At 32.9% G+C, this 20,820-nt stretch overlaps 1 protein-coding gene across 1 annotated transcript in view; it reads left to right on the forward strand.

The window, feature by feature from the left end:
• Positions 1–20,820, forward strand: part of LOC103574239 (cadherin-23-like) — a 120,975-nt gene that overhangs the window by 50,254 nt on the left and 49,901 nt on the right. Inside the window, exon 3 of the mRNA XM_053737027.1 lies at positions 4,662–4,814. The gene's annotated coding sequence lies outside the window, so the exon portion shown is untranslated. The remainder of the gene's footprint in view (positions 1–4,661; positions 4,815–20,820) is intronic.

The following is a 20,820-nucleotide window of genomic DNA, read 5'->3' on the forward strand; positions in this document are numbered from 1 at the left end:
ATTTTGTCTTTTTGTAACTTTTTTTGAATTTATTTATAGATCGCAGGTGAAGTAGTTATGGCCATGAAAAATTAGTAGTAGTTAATTATTCAATATTAATTCTTATTAATTAATTAATAGGAATTTTTCATGTAGAAATAAAATTAAAAAATTTTAATGATAATTGTGTCAGATAATTATTAATAGTAAATCCTGAGCATGATATTTTTTTTTACACATTTTTCTTTAAAAAAAAATCTGTCTATCGGTTGACCCTGCGGGCTAGCCCCAAAAACCTCCCGCTGTTTTCGAGCTCAAAAATACCTTTAACCGATTAACCGATTTTGATGGTTGAGTCGGCAATCGATGTATTTTATTGAGTTCTAGAGCTGATCAGATTTTGGAATTGTTTGGTTGAATTGTTTCAAAGACATTCGCAAAGAACTGTTTTTTACCATTTCTTTCATCTGCGATATCTCTTAAACCAATAACCCGAGTTTAATTGTTGAGGTGGCAATCGACACGTTTTAATAAATTCTAAAGCTAATCAGATTTTGAAATTGTTACGTTCAGTTGTTTCAAAGATATTCGCAAAAAACCGTTTTTTATCATTTCTTTCTCCCGTGATTACTCTCGAATTATCCGATTAAGATGGCTAAGGCGGCAATCGACGTGTTTTATTGAGTTTTAGAACTGATTAGATTTTGAAGTAAATCGTATGAGTCCATTCCGAGAAATCAATAAAAAATTAAAAATTAAAAAATTTTTTTTTTCGTAATTCACCAATATTTTCGAGTCTACGTGATCAAATGATCTAAAATTTTCAGAAAAGTTGATGGCTAACAAACTCTTTCGATTGCCACCTTGACCATCTGAATTGGTTTATTAGTTAAAAAGTTATAAAGAGGTTCCATACACACACACACACACACACACACACACACACACACACACACACACACACACACACACACACACACACACACACACACACACATGCACACACACGTTATTCTGAAAATAGTCAAAATAGCTTCCTAGGACCTCAAAACGTCGATATCTGATAAAATTTCGATTTTTGCAAATCGGGGTGAAAACAATAACTTCCCGAATTTTTCGAAAATTGTTGATTTTCTTAGCGGGAAATCACAAACTGGAAAATGAAATTTAAAAAATCGAAAAGAAATAGATCCCATCGTTGTCCCATTATGAGTATAGCTGGAAAAGTTGTCGAATAGGTGACAGTTTGCTGTGAAAGATTATGAAGAAAATCGATCAGTACGTGTTTCTTGTAAATCGACAATTTATACTTAAAAGTTAAAATTTCAATAGAAACGTGGTTCAAGAAATTTTTTCGATATTCTCTACTGAAAAGATGTCTAAAACGACCATTTTTTGTCTCTTTGAAAATTTCGTTTAAACCACTTTTCGTAAAGTTATAGGCGCTTGAAAATAAAATTTCTACATTTTTCAAAATTCGATATTTCGAAAATGGTTGGAGGAATAAATTCTAAAAAAATCATGAAGGCCTCTTTCAACCTATACTAAAAGTTAAAAAAGTTTTAAAGAAATCCGAAGTTCAAAAGCTAAAAGGTGTCCGATTTGGCGTGGAACGCCCCCTATATATAATTAGATTTGATCAAGCATGACTGATGAAGGCTAGGTATAATCAAATATAAGTCTATGTATAATCAGATCTAACTAAAAATCCACAAAAATTTTGTAAACATTATTGTAATAATGTAATTAATAAATTTAGCGGTTCTACGTTTTCAGGCTCGGAGTATGAAAAACATATTTTACATTATGTTTTGTGTAGATGGTATCGCAGTAGAAATTTCGATTATAGACGTCACTATAATTTTTTCATTGGGTAACTAAATGTTTCCCGAACAGATAATGATAAAGTTATATATTCGCCAGATTTAACTGTTGTGAGCTTTTTTTTACGCATCCTCTTTGTGCCTTTTTCGTATGTTTTAACTAATGAGAGAACCAGAGCTTGCTGTTCAGATTTAGAATAATTTTCTCTTTTTACAAAAACCATGTCAATTAAACTCCTACATTCGAATAACTGTAAAAATGTCAATATCAACGGACTGTTAGTTTTTGTTGGTTATGTTCATATGAGCTAATAGGAAACCCTAAATCACGGTCATGAAAGCAGTTTCAAGTCGTTCTAATTTCAATCTTATGCCTTTAGCTTTACATACACCAGAACGTTTTTGCTCAAGATTACTATCGATAGCTGTCGAAGCCTAGAGAATTTCTATAGAATTGAGTCCTTTGAATATTTGCAGGCATTTGCTCTAGCTGACTAACGCGTATCAGACAGACTTTTGACTGTTTTGGTATATTTATCTAGTTCTTATGAGTTTTCGAGTTTACAAAGTTTCCCATCTTTCTGTAGAAGCTGTAAAAAAATTTTATATTTCTTGAAGCAACCTAAAGAATCAACAAGCTTCGTAAAAGCAATCCGCGGCACATTCAACAACGAGGTTGGGTGAATTTGCAGAGCCAGATATATATTCTGCTAAGAGACATAATTCTTTTATTTTAGCTGGCAATACATTATAAATACACGGAGAGAAAAGAAAAGTAATGATTACTATGGTACATAGTAACCAGACTCATTTTTTTGAAAATAGTAATTAGTGCTATGTAAAATAGGACTCATTACCATTTTTCTCGTAATGATTACTATGTTAAATTGAAACCACTAAAATTGTAAAAATCGCTATCTAGAATGGGAATCAGGGCTATGTAGAATAGTGCTCAGTCCCATGCTGGAATAGCTATCGTTACAGTTTAATAAGTGAGACAAGGAAGTAAACATGCGCGCACGTTTGCGCAGTAACCTATGTGTATGTGAATGCATGTTTGCGTGCGATGTATATTACTAAATATTTTAGTTGATTTAATTATTAATTTTTTTAATTTTAATTGTTTTCTAGTGTATAGCCGCAATTACGGCCTTTTACACTTTTTGCCTTTATATCGCAAACTGCTTTACTTCTCCTCCACTGCCTTCCGTTGTGCGGCTGTAGCCCGACTTGTGCTTATACTGTACTGCATCATTACGGTGATGCCCTGCAACCTCCCTTGTGCAATGGAAGTGCAGTGGCTAGGGAAACCACAGAGAAAACCTAGCCAGTACAGTTCGGTTTGGGTGAAGCTCCAGTGATCGATACAGTTCCCATTTTACCGATCACTGGATCTTCATCCCACGCCTAGCGATCAGAGACCTTCGTTAGAACCCGACGTGTGGCTAAACGGTCACCCAGCCAAGTAGTGATCATGCTCGATGCTACTTAACTTCAGTGATCGCCCGAGCCACGCGCGTGCCGAACGGCTGCCTCAGCCGCTTTGATTTAATTATTATTTATCTGTTATCAAAAAATGATATTTCATTTTGAGAAATATCTTAATTATTTCAATAGATTGATTCAATTTCTACATATATCTATTTATAGTAACCTGAGTTATTTGTTTTGTCATAACCTTATTTACTAAAATGAAATAGATAAAACATCGTAAACGTTACTAGGTAACATTGTAGTCATGTCCATTTACATAGTTCTTTCGTCAATGTAGAATAGTAGTCAGTCCTATGCTAGCATAGCCACCGTTACTATGTAGAATGAGGGGAATTACTTTCCCCGGTGAGTCTCGACGCTAAAAAATCTTCGTTTCTATGTAGCATAGTAATGGTTGCCATTTTACTTAGGAATTAGAACTGTTTTTAACTTCCTGCTAAGAAAATCGACGATTTTCGAAAAATTCGGGGTTATTGTTTTTACCCCGATTTGCAAAAATTGAAATTTCATCAGATGTCGATGTTTTGAGGTCCTAGGAAGCTATTCTGACTATTTTCAGAATGATGTCCGAGTGTGTGTGTGTGTGTGTGTGTGTGTGGAACCTCTTTATAACTTTTTAACTAATAAACCAATTTAGATGGTTAAGGCGGCAATCGAAAGAGTTTGTTAGCCATCAACTTTTCTGAAAATTTCAGATCATTTGATCAAGTAGACTCGAAAATATTGGTGAATTACGAAAAAAAAATTTTTTTTATTTTTAGTTTTTTATTGATTTCTCGGAAACGACTCATACGATTTACTTCAAAATCTAATCAGTTCTAAAACTCAATAAAACACGTCGATTGCCGCCTTAGCCATCTGAATCGGATAATTCGAGAGTAATCACGGGAGAAAGAAATGGTAAAAAACGGTTTTTTTCAACTATCTTTGAAGTGACTCATCTGATCAATTTCAGAACCTAATCAGCTCTAGAACTTACTAAAACGCATCGATTGCCACCTTAACCATCTCAATCGGTTGATGCGTTCGACAGATATCGTGAGAAAAAGCAATGCTAAAACGGTTTTTTTTCGAAAATAATGGTATACAAAAGCATTTTCGAGCTCGAAGAGCTCGAAATATATTTACAACGATGTTTTCGAGCTCAAGGAGCTAGAAAAGAGCGGGAAGTTTTGGGGCTGGCCCGCAGAGTCAACCGATAGACCGATTTTTTTCTCTCCGTGTACCTGATATTATTTTTTTCTTTGTTTAAAAAACTTCTACCTGCGCCCTTTTGTTACCTCACACCCTTAAGCACGTGCCTAGATTGCCCTATGGATAATCCACCACTGATACGAGGATAATTTGCTGAAAATTTTCATTTAGGTTGGAATAACCCGCCTTTCGAAAAACCAGACCCTCTAGATCCTGCGGTACATCACAAGACCTATAATCCAAGTAACAAGCGAATCAATATCGATCTAGACGAAGAAGTTTCTCACGACGTATGCATAGCAGCACTAATCAATTATGACACAGGTAATAAAGACTTATTAATGATTGTGAGTTATTCTTCTATAAAGGATAGATATATTTCATAGAAAACATGCAAAAAAGCGTAAATAAACAGAAAAAATATAACATTTTATTCTCCATTAGCATTGCCATTTTTACGATGACTCATTGTAACGAAATACTATTTCTGTTGTATTCAATTCACCGTAAATTTACGATACACTTCCCATATTTACCGTTAAATCTAATGTAAAATTTGGTAAATGTATTATAATTTACTATTACCCACATTAATTCACAAGTAATTCTATAATATACGGTTTGAAGAAAAATGTCCAAATTTTACGGTAAGAATATAGTATGAAATTGTAATTATAGATATGAAACCGTAATCTAATATAAATAAAATTTATTGGCGATTCTCTCAAAATTTTATTTTATGCGATTCCTATTTTAAATTGTATGTAATAAATACTACTATCTTGATAAAAATGATCTCATAAGAGCATATCTACGGAAATCTAACTTTTCAAAACTTGAAATTCAAACTGATGCGACAATTTCCCTCCGAGTTACTGCATGTTGAAAATCACTTAAAAATTTAGAATGTTTTTATACCCCTTAATTTCTGTCACTAGTATATATATTTTAGAGTGGGTCAAAAAAATCAATTATTTTTTTTTTACACATACGATCGAAAAATGAGTTGCTAGACACCTTAAAAAAATTCTCACCATATATAAGCTCTTAATTTTAATAGAAAGATCCTCCGCATCGCAGTTTTTTATTTTTCTCAGTCCAATAGAAAAAAATTCATAACTCATCATGAATTGTTTGGACAAAAAAATGTTCGAGTACAATTTTGTAGAAAATTAAATGCTCTACAAAAAAGGTATACTATATTTTTTCCTTAAACCTTACCATTCTAATGATATTGACGATTTAAGCTTGATCATTTTAAGACAAATTTCATTATTATTTATGAATTTTATAACTTGACAATAAATGACTATTATAAAATGCGCAATACTAAGTTTTGTATTGTCCTAGGAAAAATTTCTTCGATAGTGATTTTTTGTTTTGTATTTTATTTCTCATAGCAAGCTGTTAAAGAGCATTGAAAAAATTACCCTACTTACAATAAAAAATTATTAGAAAATTATAACTCAGATAAAAATTGAAATAAAAAACTGTCTTATAACTAATTGGACTTTTTTTTTCTCTAAAACTGAAACATATTATAATATATTTGTAATGAAAACTTTGCTTTTTTTGTATCAACAAATTATTAACTAAACGATAAATAATGTACAATTTATTTTTTTAAATGTAGACAAATAAACTTTCACATAAAAAAAAACTTGAAAAATATTTTGTGGTTTCTCAGCTAATAAGAACGAGAATTTGTGTAAATTTTCTCAAAACTCATAGATTGAATTGAAATTTTCCGATAATCTTATCAAAAACTCTTAAAATCAGTACACATGAAAGTTTGATGATGAATATCTTTTGAACGCGTAATTTAATCGCCACAACATAAGACACCATTTTTATAGCGCAGTTAATTTCCTTCAAAACTTAGTATTGCGCATTTTATAATAGTCATTTATTGTCAAGTTATAAAATTCATAAACTATAATGAAATTTGTCTTAAAATGATCAAGCTTAAACCGTCAATATTATTAGAATGGTAAGGTTTACGGGAAAAATATAAGATACCTTTTTTGTAGAGCATTTAATTTTCTACAAAATTATATTCGAACATTTTTTCGTCCAAACAACTCATGATGAGTTATGAATTTTTTTCTATTGGACTGAGTAAAAAATAAAAAACTGCGGTGCGGAGGATCTTCCTATTAAAATTAAGAGCTTATATTTGGTGAGAATTTTTTTAAAGTGTCTAGCAACCCATTTTTCGATCGCATGTGTACAAAAAAAAATAGTTGATTACTTTGACCCGCCCTTATATATATATATATATATATATATATATATATATATATATATATATATATATATATATATATATATATATATATATATATATATATATATATATATATATATATATATATATATATTTATGGAGTATTCCACGCCAAATCGACCACTTTCGAACCTAGCCCCTATAGATTTGGCTGAAAATTTTTTCTCTTTTCCTACCCCACTAAAAACGCGTCTCATAATTTTTTCAAATTTTTTCACCAAACCAAAAAAAAGTTATAAATTTTTGAAAAAAATGGCTTTTTTTATATTAAATAGCTATAACTTTTTCGAAATTCAACTGATTAGGCCGTTTTTCTTTTTAAAATTTTTGTTTTTTAATGTACTTTTCGAAAAAAAATACAAAAAAATTATTGCAACCTATCTTCATTTTCATTTTGTAGATTTTTGGAAACAATCAAAAATTTTTTGATGCTTATCATTTTTTATTTTTTTTTTTTTTATATAAAACTTTGACATTTTCTGCAAATCCTCAAATTTTTTCAGAGTGGTGTTTTTTCGATTTATATTTTTTTTTCCCAATTGTAAAAAAAAATTTTTTTTCAACTATCCTTATTTTTCGTAACATCATGCTTAACATTTTTGAGAGCGCTCAGAGAACTAATAAATTTGGAAAAAAAAAATAAAAACAATAAATTTGAATGGTACTCATCGATATAATTTGAATTTTGTTCGAAAAATTAAGTTAAAAAATAGAAGGACTTTCTGAATAATTTTGTAGTATTTTTTTCTGAAAACTACATTCAAAAAAAAAGAAAATAAAAAAAAAAGATTTCGTTTGGTCCATTTTTGGACAAATGCTGAAAATTAAAAAAAATTCTTTTTACCATAAAACAATGAGTGTAAAAGAAATTCTTTTTGAATTTTATAGTTCGGCAATGGCTCATTGTACACATAAATTCAGTATATATTTCTGTGGGAAAGTAAACGTTCTACAAAAAAAGTCTCATATCATCTTTTAATAAATCCATCTGTTCAAAAGTTATTAAAGTTTGAAGACAAGTTATAGTAAATTCTGAGATCTTTTTACTTTTCCGGCAAAACTGCTAAACTTATCACAAAATTTCATAGTAATTTTTTTTAGGTAATTTTATTCCTTATAAATTATTTCTAGTTAAAATTTTCCAGTAAAAATTAAAATAACTATAGTTAATTTAATAATAATTATTATTGTTATAGTTAATTTTTAATAACTATAGTTATTCTAATTTTAATGTCAAGCTCTTAAGAAGCGGGAGGGGGGGGGACTAAATCGTGAAAAAAAAAACGCTTTTTTCACGATGTATTTTTAGGTGTATGGATTGAGCAATATTATTGAAACCTTTTGAACATTATTAAGTTTATATTCAACAACATTAGGTAATTTTTTTAGGTAATAGTATCCGTAAACAAGCCGGTGATGGAGCTTTTCCCGGAACGACTTTAAAAAAAGATGATTTGCGGTGAGCAGTGTATCTCAGCTGGAAATTATCTGAAAAAAAAAAAAACCATTGAAATTTAATGGAGGGAATATGAAAGCGTTGACCAGTGTTTTATGCATGCTGAGATCTGTGAAGCGACATAGATTATATAGACTGTAGAGAGCAGAGTTCACTTTCGCAGTAGTATATTTTACATGCTCTTCGAAAGTTAACTTCGAATTAATGTGAACACCGAGGTTGCGGACGGAGGAGACGAACGAGATTCTGATACCATCACAACCCAGTACTACCTCAGAGGTGTTGACTGCGTTGACAAAGGGCTTGGACCCCAAGATGATGGCTTTGCTCTTGCTTAGGTTTAGCTGCAATTTGTTAGAGTCAGCCCACTGTTTAATGCGAGCTGTCATCGATAATTTTCCTGGTACACTGCTCGATCATGCAGGTAGCAGGCCGTGTAGATTTGCAAGTCATCAGCATAGAGTAATCTTTTGCAGTACCGAATACTCATACCAATATCATTGATGTAAAGTGAAAAGAGCAAAGGGCCCAGAATAGACCCCTGAGGGACGCCAATATTAGTGTGAAGCCAGTCCGTGAGATTACCATCAGGATCTTTAACAGCCTGTAACCTTCTAGTCAGGTACGATGTCATCCAGTCAGCAACAGACTCGGAGAACCCGAATTCCACAAGTTTACGCACCAGCAGCACAGGATCAACTATATCCAAAGCTTTAGAGAAGTCAAAAAGAACGAGGACGGTGATCATCCGCCTGTCCATACTAAATCTCACATCATTTAGAAGCTTGAGCAAGGCAGTCTGCGCGCTGTGCCCACCGCGAAATTCATACTGCAACGAATCTAGCAGGTTATGTTCGTCTAAATAAGCTGTTATTAGATTACACACGATTCTCTTGAGTAATTTTCCCAATACCGGAAGCAACGCAATTGGTCGGCAGTCGCTAGTGCTGGCAGGAGTGGGCACTTTATTAACAGGAATGATTATAGCTTGTTTCCAGATCTCAGGAAAGACGCCATCTCGCAGAGACGCATTATAAAGATGCTTAACATGGTCCTGAATCATGGGTAGGAGTCATGACAGCACTTTCCTTGAAAGCCCATCCGCCCCAACAGCGTCGCTTCTTAGTGCTGAGAACATCAGCGGTAGATATTTCACTGAAGCAAAACTCGGTTTGCATACCTAATTCGATAGCTGGCAGCAAGTGAAAGTGTTGCACAGTAGCTTGCGAGAAGGCCACAAACGCCTTATTGAGCTGTGCCGCGTCAACAGCCAGTGCCCGAGTACCACTATCCTTCAATAGGCCAAGTTTTCGCAGCTCACGCCCCATGGCACCACATGTGAAACCTTTAAGTCTAGAGGAATAATACTTATTCCTGGCTAGGTTGAGATTGTTGCGATGCAGATCCCTTTCAGAGTGATACTTCAGTAAGTCAGAGAATCTCTTATTACGCTGGTAGCGTTTGTATAGTACACGGATACGGTGTTTAGAGTCTTTTAGCTCACTTGTAAACCAGGGAGCAAATATTGGCGAATTTACAGTAATAGCGTGAACAGGAGCGTATACGTCCACATGTGAGATAAGCTGGTTTGTGAGTTATGCTGTAATGTGGTCGGCAGTAAGTCCAGGTAACTGACACCACGACCAGTCCATGTTCTTTAATGAGAAAATGGCGTTAGTTGCGGACAAGTTGTCAAGCTTTCGTGTCAAGGTCGTTTTAGCCGATGGCGCGATAGCGTTGAGTTGCATTACCACTGATATAAGATGGTGCCTAGCACCCAGAGGGTGCTCAGATTTTCCCCAGGAAACAATAAGGTCAGACTCATTCACAATGCAAAGATCCAACCAGGTTTAAGAACGCTTGGTTGTATGAGAATAACCATGTTGCACAAGCCTAAGTGAGTTTGTGCACATGGAAAATTTAATGTAATCAGCATCATAACCAGGAAGCAGTTGGCCTGCGTTAAAATCCCCAAGAATAAGTTTATGGCTAAAGCCTTCCATAGCTGACGCAATAGTTGTCGCCAAATCATTGGGTAGAGTGAAAGGAGCATGAGGTGGCCGATAAACGACCGCAACAAACACTAGTTGAGCCCCTTTTACGTGCAATTTGGCTAGCAAGTATTTAGGAGTACCTGGTTGACTGTTCCAGATTATCAGTGGCTTGAGGATGGTTGATAAGTGTAAAGATTGGTGATAGTATTAAGTTACACCACCCCCACGCGAATTCCAGTCATTTCTAACGACACAGTAATCCGCAATGTTGATGTTGGCAATGGAATCACTGAGCCCGGTTTCAGTCAGCGCTATAACTAGATATTGTTGAAGGACACCAATGTTTGCTCTGAGTGAATTTATATTGAGACAGCAGGCACGCAGCAGGAATTTTAGCAGCATTAATACGAACTGAGACTTGACACCTTTTTAGTTAACAGTTTTTTGACTCAAGTATCTTAAGCTTCTCGATGTCCTCTTGAGTGGATATGACATGAATTAAAGCGCTGTCATCAACCTTAGCAAAAACTGAGTCGTTTTTGTCCCAAAGATATTTAAAAGTAGTGAGACAGGGGGGGGGGGTCACCCCCCCCCCCCCCCGATAACGCAGTACTCTTCCTTACCGACCGCTGCGGATACCTCCTGCCGATAACTAATCATATCTGCTGTCGGTAATCTGTATATATCTGTGGTCGATACGAGTATCGCTTGTCGGTAAAGTAGGTATTTATATTACCGACTGTTACCAATGTTGCTCGGCAGTCAATTATCATGCGTATGATGACAAGATACTGTCACACTATCATTAGAGCTCGTACCTTACCGTATACCAGCTCTGATGATAGCATGACATGTATTTATATGATGATCAATCTGAGGATTTATATATTCAAACAGGGGGTAGGACGAGCACTTGCGAGAAGCTCTGATGTCACTACCATCTAGCGGTTTAGTTCTTCCCACACCCCTTCTTTTTCAGCGGATAACGTCATCCAGCGTGTCTGAACTCGCTTTTTATGAGGTATAGTGGGGGAAATGAAGCTGCGCAAATGCTTGAACATCATCTTCTGCGCTGTTGCTAAGCTCATATTTTAGACCAAGTGGAGGTAATATGAACCTGCGCAATAGCGTCTTTCACCCCGATTACATCATCTTCTGCGCCGTTAACCGTTACTAGGCTCATATTTCAGTCCAAGTGGGGGAATATTGACCTGCGCAATTGCGTCTTTTTACCCTGATGACATCATTTTTTACGTCATACAACAAGCTCAAACTTGTTTTTGCTGTAACAAAGTGGGGGGAATAAAGAGTTGAGTGGGCGACTCCTGCAGCCATATGAATCAGTCTGCTTAAGTTTTTTGAAGCAAAAAGTGTATAACATAAGTGAAATTATCTCAAGTCTTCATCTGTATCAACAAAACTACTTCACAAGTAAGTACTATTTCTTATTCGAGCATATATCGATACTTCTCACATATAATTCTATAACATGTTCTCCTTTATCTATCTTTTAGTGTCAAAATTCGATCTCTCAGCTATCAATGAAGTCAACTGTTTAGCAAATATTTTGCCAAACAAGAAAATGCAAGAATTGGAAGTGGACAAATTACATCAAATAACCGAGATAAAAAAAATAAACACGAAGTACGGATCCAAAATCATTGCACATTTAAACAATGAATTCTCTATCTATTTTCCAAACCGGACAAACAACGAACTCATGGGTGACGAAGGCAAGTTCAAAAGCCTGAGCGAAATGGTAGCCGAAGGCTCGCTTCATCTCAAATTTCTTGGGACCAAGTACAACAAATTCGAATTTGTGTTTGACCCATCACCAGTTCCAGTATAGATTCGGGTATCAATACATTAAATGTGAATTTCACACATATTTATTATATATCAATGTATCTTTTATAACTATTGTGAGATAATAAACACGGAAAAAAATCTATTATTTAAATCAGTGTTAAAAAGTTTCTGTATCTAGAGTTAAACTTACCATCATGCACTTAAGAGAAAATTCAACATAGTAATAGATAACCCAACTTACCACCCGTAGAACATTGAACATCTTAGGGTAAGTAAGAAATTCTACTTCTACGTAAAAAAAGTCGAATGATCGAAGACTTCTGCGCATCCCAAGGTTTTTCGAGGGCTAGGAAATTCATGAATACAAGTAGGAATGAGAATTTAAATATATAATCCGACAAAGAAGACAAACACCGACGCATGCGCATAATAAGTATACCTTCACAAATTGAAGAGTATGGCGTTTTTATCAATATATCAATATAATAATAATAATAATAATAATAATAATAATAATAATAATAATAATAATAATAATAATAATAATAATAATAATAATAATAATAATTATAATAATAATAATAATAATAATAATTATAATAATAATAATGATCTAAGGAACGGGAAAGGGGAGTTTTTCAAAAACAAAAAATTTCGAAAAGTAAGTATGAAATACTTTAATGTTAAAAATAAAAAACTACTTTTAACAAAACTTGAAAAGACTTACACAACTATTCTAAGAATATTAAACATTGATAAAAAAATCTTAATTATTAAAAAATCTATCTAAAGATATTTAAACATTAATATATTCCAAAAAGTATTTTATAAAAACCTTAACGCAAACTTTTAAAAAACTTAATCATCATCTGATGATGATGATGATGATGATGATGGATCCGGTGTCGGATCGTCAATACCATCATCGTTATCATCATCATCAGGCCAATATATTTGAAGAGGGCCATTGTTAGCCACAGGGCCCTGAGTGTGCAGGTTTGCACTTTCAAAATATGGTGTATCATGATCTGCATCTCGGAACCACCAGCACATCGCCTCAGGGAACACACCCAATTCGACGGTGATCCCTCCGAGCGTGAAAATGACACCATCAGGATCATCAACACCTGGTTCAAGAACAGCGTTGATTTCATTGGGGATCTCATCAATCAAATTTTGATCTATCCAACTTTGCGGCATCAGGACGCTGTAAGTTAGGTTCAGCAAAACCACGTCTAAAAAAGAAAAAAATACATATTATAATAACCATATTATAAAAATATAATTAGAAAAAATTAAATAACACAAATCTTACCATTCAGAGCTTCCGTCACAGACAGTGGTGGAAGTTCGATTCCATATATTCTTTGAAATTCTGGGAACTGCTCCGCCAATAAATTTGGACTAAATCTATAGTGGTGTGGTGATGGTATCAGGTCCCCCGGTCTTGAAAAAAACCAACACAACCGAGAGTTCCACACTCTCAAAATTGTGGGCACACCGACCGCTGTTATCGTTGCACCATTCAGCTGCTGTCCTCTCGCAATGATATCCCGGAGGAATGGAAGAATCATCCGCCATATTAGGCCGATTGCATGATCGGCCCACTCATTCGGGATGATGTATCCATATGAAAGGCCGTTTATCATTTTTTTAAAACTGAAACATAAATGAAAAAAATTAGCGAGTTTTTCAATTAACATTTTCTTACGATAAATTGAAAGATTATTACTTACTTCCTCGATATATTGACGCTGACAATAATGATTATAATGACGATAAGAGCGAAGATTCTATTGAAAACCTATAAAATTGTCATATGCAAAAATAATTTATGATTATAAAGTATAAGAAATAATTTATAATTAAAAAACGGATACTTACAGTTCTCAATATCAGGATAATGATAACTGGTTCTTATTCAACCTGTAAAAAAAAAAAAATGCATAATTAATTAATTAAAAATCACACATCACCTCTAATACCGAAAATTTTAGCAAAATTATATATACTTACTATTGGATTAATTAAAACTCACAAATTATTTAACACTGAAAAAAACTTTGAGAAAAAACTATATCGTAGTTTGCTCTTAACACTGTCGAAACGCTTATGATTAAACTTGAAATGAAATCTAGCAGCATTTGAAAGAAGGCATTCATTGTTTTGTCAACAAGTATCGAAAACTAAAACAAGCCTATGATGCACATTCGAGTGAGAGAGAGGGAACTTTCAGCCCTCTCCCATAGATCGTCTCACTCGAACATCGACAGACCGAACACACCACATGTTGAAGGACTTTCTTGAAAAAAATATTCTAAAATCTATCTTTAAAAAATCAGTTTTTAAACTCATACATACAAAAGAAAAAAATTTTATTAATATTAACATTAAAAATAATAATAATAAATATAATAATAATGAATATAATAATAATGAATATAATAATAATAAAAAAATAAATATAATAAATATAATGATATTTTAGTTTTATCTTTTCTGTAACATTTAATCTATAATAAAAACTTAAAAAATAAAACGGGTTACACGTCCTCCCGATCTGAGAGGATTACAGTATCCTCCAGATCTGAGAGGATTACAGTATCCGCATCCTCCAGATCTGGGTGGATTACATTATTTGCATCCTCCAGATCTGATAGGATAACAGTACTGGCATTTTCGTCCTCAGAGCAATAAAGTTCTTGCTCTGTTACCGCATCAACAACACGGTTATGGAACTCTTCATGTTCCCGCTCGGATATTGCCCTATCTAATACGTAAAACAATGGTGGTATAAAATCATTGGTGATTACATAATCCCTGGAATCCTGCGATCCGTCTATGAGCCTAAAATGCCACGCAACCCTTTCATCGTTTATTTCTAAGGATGCCTCCTCACCCAAGAAGGTAACGGTGGAATCCTTGATAGGCTGATTGGCTGACACTTTATCCCACAGCTGAGGCTCAATATAATGCCTCACCTCTTCCACTGAGAAGTTTTCAACCCAGTGTTTTGGGAACAATACGGCATATCGCATGCAATAATCATCTAAATGATTCTCTGTAATAAATAAAAAAAAGCAATAACAAAAAAGTATATATACATATATATATATGATAAGGTGTAAAAAAATAATACCTAAAGGGCCGGAGTTTTCGAATTTAGTAAGAACCCCGCGCCAGATCCCCAAGAATGGATCCCGAGTGGCATTATAGTAGAACCGCGGATCGGTTCTATGAGCATCGATATACGGGATACGGAACCACCAACAAAAATCATTGTGCTGAATGATTAATTCAGCTATCAGTCCTTCAAATCGGAATAATGTTCCGTCTAAATTATTCCCTCGACGAACAGCCCTTTCCAAAGAATCTACTATTAAATCCATTACTCCGTCTATCAACCTTGGAAACCTAATCCACCGGAGGGGTATGATTATATCATAACTAAATGTGTTCCCCATCTACAAATTACATTTTTTTTTTAGATAAAAATATCTTTCACCTTATAATACAAGAATTACTTCTACTTTACCTTAATTATTTTTTTCTTAGTTACTAAAGAAGCTCCAAGTTACAATATTAAAAAAATAGTCCACAAACACTTTACAACATTCACCGAATACTTCAGAAATAATTTTAAAAATTGCACATGAACACTTTAAAACACCCACAGTAAATTCCCGAAATAATTTTAAAATCGATTAAAACAATAAATTTTTTTAAAACTTCTAACTTTAATTGTCATCGACTCTTTCACGAGCTGTGAATATTGTCTAATGAGAGATCAAGAAATAGTCTGTAAATAAAACCACAGTCGAGTATCAAAAATTAATAAACAAACCCATAAAACGTTCGCATGTGTAAGAAACACCCATAGAGCATCTTACTCTAACATGCAGTGTTAGATATGGGTGTCTCACTTTAACTTGGAATAAAGTTTATGTTACAAGATTTTTTTCTGAAAAATCTATATGAACATATTATCCATTACGAAATTAACTATAACAATTTAATTTGTCTTATCGTATTTATGTGAAAATCACTTTTTTCATATTAATTAAAAAAGGTATATATTTAAAATGATATATTTGAAAATTTTGAATATATCGATAAAATAGGGAATCGTGTTAACTTTGACATCTATCTGAAAAAAATCCATACTGGATCTGTATTATCCAACTCATACAAAAAATTCCATAGATTAACAGTTTTATCCGTTTTGAGTAACGTCATTTTTTCACATATACCTTTCCTAAAAGACATTATTATTATCGATCTCACGATCTAAAGTAAATATATATATATATATTAAATTACATATATTCTCACATCTTTTTCTACCATTTGTCCAACATAAACATTTTTTATGATCCAAATCGTATATATATTAAATCTTATATTTGATACTTCAATCCACATATTAATTCTTTAATTTATTTAGACGATTGATATGTAACACTCTTCTATGTAATTCCAACATACCCACCGGAAATAAACAATTTTTATTACACCTCTTAATGAGATTCGTACTATCATCGATCTTTGATACTCGCAGTATCATTATTTATTATTTAACTCTCTGTTTCAAATCTGTCATCGATAACCGAAAGTAAAAAATTTTTATTATACCTTTTAAATTTATTATGTATTTCTTACTCTCTGTGTTAAATCTTAAACGATCGTTCATGTTATTGATATATATATATATATATATATATATATATATATCTTATTAATCTGTACCACCCAAGTAAATAATTTTTATAACACTCTTCTATGTAATTTAACATATTTGTCATCGATCACTCTATCACCGGAAGTAAACAATTTTTATTTTACCGCTTAATGAGATCTGTGCTAGCATCGATATTTGATACTCATAATTCTTAAAAAATTTATTATGTATTTTTTTTACTCTCTGTGTTTAATCTTAAACAATCGTTGATAAATTCTTTTCTTTTCAATCTACACCACCCAAGTAAATATAACATATCCATTACGCTGCTTAATGAGATCTGTACTATCATCAATATTTGATATACTTATGAAATTTATTTTTTTTACTCTCTGTGTGTTCCTCGTTTTGAATACTCAGAAACCTTGATGACATTATTCTTATAGTCGAAAGCTCAAATAGCTTGTGAATACGCACTTAATTTACAGTTGAAGTGTAAATCTTTATGTGAACACATCTCAAGTTTTTATATAAAATAATTATTCCTGATCCACCAGTTTTCGTGATTTAAAACAGTGTTAGATAAAACAATTTAAAAATGTCCCAACGAGGTTTGGTTAAAGCTCTCCACAATTTAGTTAATACAGTGGCACAATCATATAATGATTTACAATCAGAGGTGGTGGATAAAGAGCAATGTCAGAGGTGTTACAATGTTTGTAATGATACAATAGACTATTTTAATACAATTTTGGCAGCTCCTAATACCACCGTTCAAGTTCGACGATGTGTACAAGCAAACATAGCAGTTCTTTGTTGGTACAGTAATCAGTTTCTGCAACTTAGTGGACAGGTAGCAGGTGGTGATTTAAGTGTGAATAATCAATCTATTAAGTGGCAAGATCTCGAAAACGCATTTTCCAACAACATTAAGACAGGATCGATAATCAACCGCTCTCACACTGACTTGAGAGATTTTTTGAATGTCTCTAGAGACATTGTCCTGGATAAAATCCAAGAAATGCTGGAAAACGTTGCAGGTGTTAAAGTAAACGTTGAACTATTTTGCAAATTCAGGAAAAATACATCAGTTGAAGAAGAAGTTAAATCATTCAACACCAAGAGTCGGGCTATTTTACCTGCGACATCTTTAGCTGAGTGGTATACAGACTTTGTATACGAAAAAATGTTAAACAAGGTGGAAGAATTTAATCAAAAAGATTCAGGGTGGAGTTTGACGGAAATTACCAATCTGGTGGTAACAATGTCAAAATACACACCTCTGCAAGGAGGGACTTCAACTTTTGTGAGGCTTCCTCGAGATATCCAGATGAAACGAGCTGTTCTCAACATAGAAAATTTCGATGAGTACTGTTTTCTATGGAGCGTCGTAGCTGCGATTCATCTTCCTAACACTGGACATCCTGAAAGAACATCGGCGTATCCTCATTATAGTGCTGTCCTAGAATATACAGGTATTAAATTTCCTATGACACTTAAGCAAATCCCACAGTTTGAAAGATTAAATGATTTAACAATAAATGTATATGGTATTGAATCTCATTTTACAAAGAAAAAATCTGAAAAAAGTATTATAATTCCATTATATTTAAGTAAATATTGTAAACTCAATAGAAAAACAGTCCATCTTTTAATGTTACAAGCTAATGTTAATTTAAATATGACAAGTAATGAGTATAAAAATTATGAGCCTATATATCATTTTGCTCTAATTAAAGATCTTTCACGATTAGTTAAAAGTCAGATATCAGCTTCGAAAAGCAAATTATTTTTTTGTGATCGATGTTTAAATCATTTTAAACTGGAAAAATCGTTTGAAGATCATAAAAAAGACTGTTTCGCATTAAATAAAGTTCACATGACGTTTCCGACTGAAGAAAATAAAATTTTAAAGTTTAAAAATTACCAGTATAAAGATATCGTACCATTTGTTGTCTATGCAGACCTAGAGTGTACACTTGAACCTCAAAAAAATGATAATTCTGACAAACATATACCACATAGTATCGCATTTTATCGTTTTTGTAGTTATAATAACAATTTATCTAAATTTGAACTGAATCGATCACAAACCTGCATCGAGTGGTTTGTAAAAAAATTAGAATGTTTAGCATTAGAAGTCGAATCATACTTAAAAAATCCTGTTGCTATGAAACCTCTGTCGAGACAACAAAAAGAGAGTCATGAGCAAGCAACTGTTTGTCATATTTGTGAAAGGTCTATAACTTCTGCTACAGATAAATGCTACGATCACTGTCATTTTACTGGTAACTATCGCGGTCCAGCTCACTTATCTTGTAATATAAATTATAGAAAATCTCACACTATACCAATAGTATTTCATAATTTATCTGGTTACGATTCCCATTTTATAATAAAATCTTTATCAACCGTTTTCGAGGGTAAAATTACATTATTACCAATTAATAAAGAACGTTATATATCTTTCACGAAGTATGTCGAAAACACATCAGTTTGCTTACGTTTTATAGATTAATTCAGGTTTATGGCTTCTAGTCTTGACAAATTAGCATCTAATCTGAATGATTGTGATAAACAAATTACTCAACAACATTACAATGATCCGGAAAAATTTAAATTAGTAACTCGAAAGGGTGTATTCCCATACGAGTACATAACTGATATTGACAAACTTAATGACAAACAGCTGCCTGATCAGGACTCATTTTATTCTAAATTATCGAACGATGGTGTATCTGATAATGATTATTCTCTTGCTCAATTAGTGTGGAATAAATTTGATATTAAAACATTAGGGGAATATTCAGCTTTATATTTAAAAACAGATGTACTTCTTTTAGCTGACATATTTCAAAATTTCAGACATAATTGTATGGCTACTTATAGCTTAGATTCTTTACATTACTATACAGCGCCGGGACTTGCCTTCGATGCGATGTTAAAATATACAAATGTTGAACTCGAGTTATTTACCGATCCTGAAATGATGCTATTTATTGAAAAAGGTATCAGAGGTGGTGTATCTCAGTGTACAAATAGGTATGCAGTGGCCAATAATCGTTACATGGGATCCAGCTTTGATCCTAATAAAGCTGAATCCTATTTAATGTATTATGATGTGAATAATTTGTATGGTGCTGCTATGAGTATGCCGCTACCAAAAGGTTCATTTGAATGGGTTTACCCGCCTGACGATCTATCTTTTGACGTCGATAACCTAGATCAATTTTTAAACGACATCGATAGCATTGGCTATGTATTAGAAGTTGATCTACATTATCCTCAGGAATTGCATGATCTACATAAAGATTTACCACTATGTCCTGAACATTTTTCACCACCGGGTAGCAAGTATACTAAATTATCGACAACTTTATATGATAAAAAAAATTATGTTATACATTGTAAGAATTTACAATGTTTAGATTTAGGATTAAAATTAACAAAAATTCACAGAGTTTTAAAATTCGAACAGTCACTCTGGCTCAAGTCATATATCGATAAAAATACAGATTGTAGAAAAGCTGCTAAAAATGAGTTTGAAAAAGACTTTTATAAACTTATGAATAATGCTGTATTTGGTAAGACTATGGAAAATGTTAGAAAATACAAAGAGATTCATATAGTGACAAGATGGGCCGGTAGATATGGCGCTGCTGACTATATTTGTAAGCCTAATTTCCATAGTCTTACTGTTTTTGACGAGAGTATGATAATTATTGAATTGAAGGCGGCAAAAGTACGCTTTGACAAACCAATCTATGTTGGTTTTTGTATATTAGATTTATCAAAAACTTACATATATGACTTCCATTATAATTATGTGAAACAAAATTTTGCAAACAATGAATCGAAATTAATGTACACTGACACTGATAGTCTTATTTACCATTTTATTGTACCGGACATCTATGAGATCATCAAACGTGATATTGCCAAGTTTGACACCTCTGATTATCCACCTGATAATGTTTACAATATACCACTAGTTAATAAAAAAGTTTTAGGTCTGATGAAAGATGAGAATAATGGTAAAATTATGACTGAATTCACTGGACTTAGAGCAAAGTTGTATGCTTTTAAAATTTATAATGAAGATCAGG

This window comes from Microplitis demolitor, chromosome 2, assembly GCF_026212275.2.
Source record: "Microplitis demolitor isolate Queensland-Clemson2020A chromosome 2, iyMicDemo2.1a, whole genome shotgun sequence".
Classification (NCBI taxonomy): domain Eukaryota; kingdom Metazoa; phylum Arthropoda; class Insecta; order Hymenoptera; family Braconidae; genus Microplitis; species Microplitis demolitor.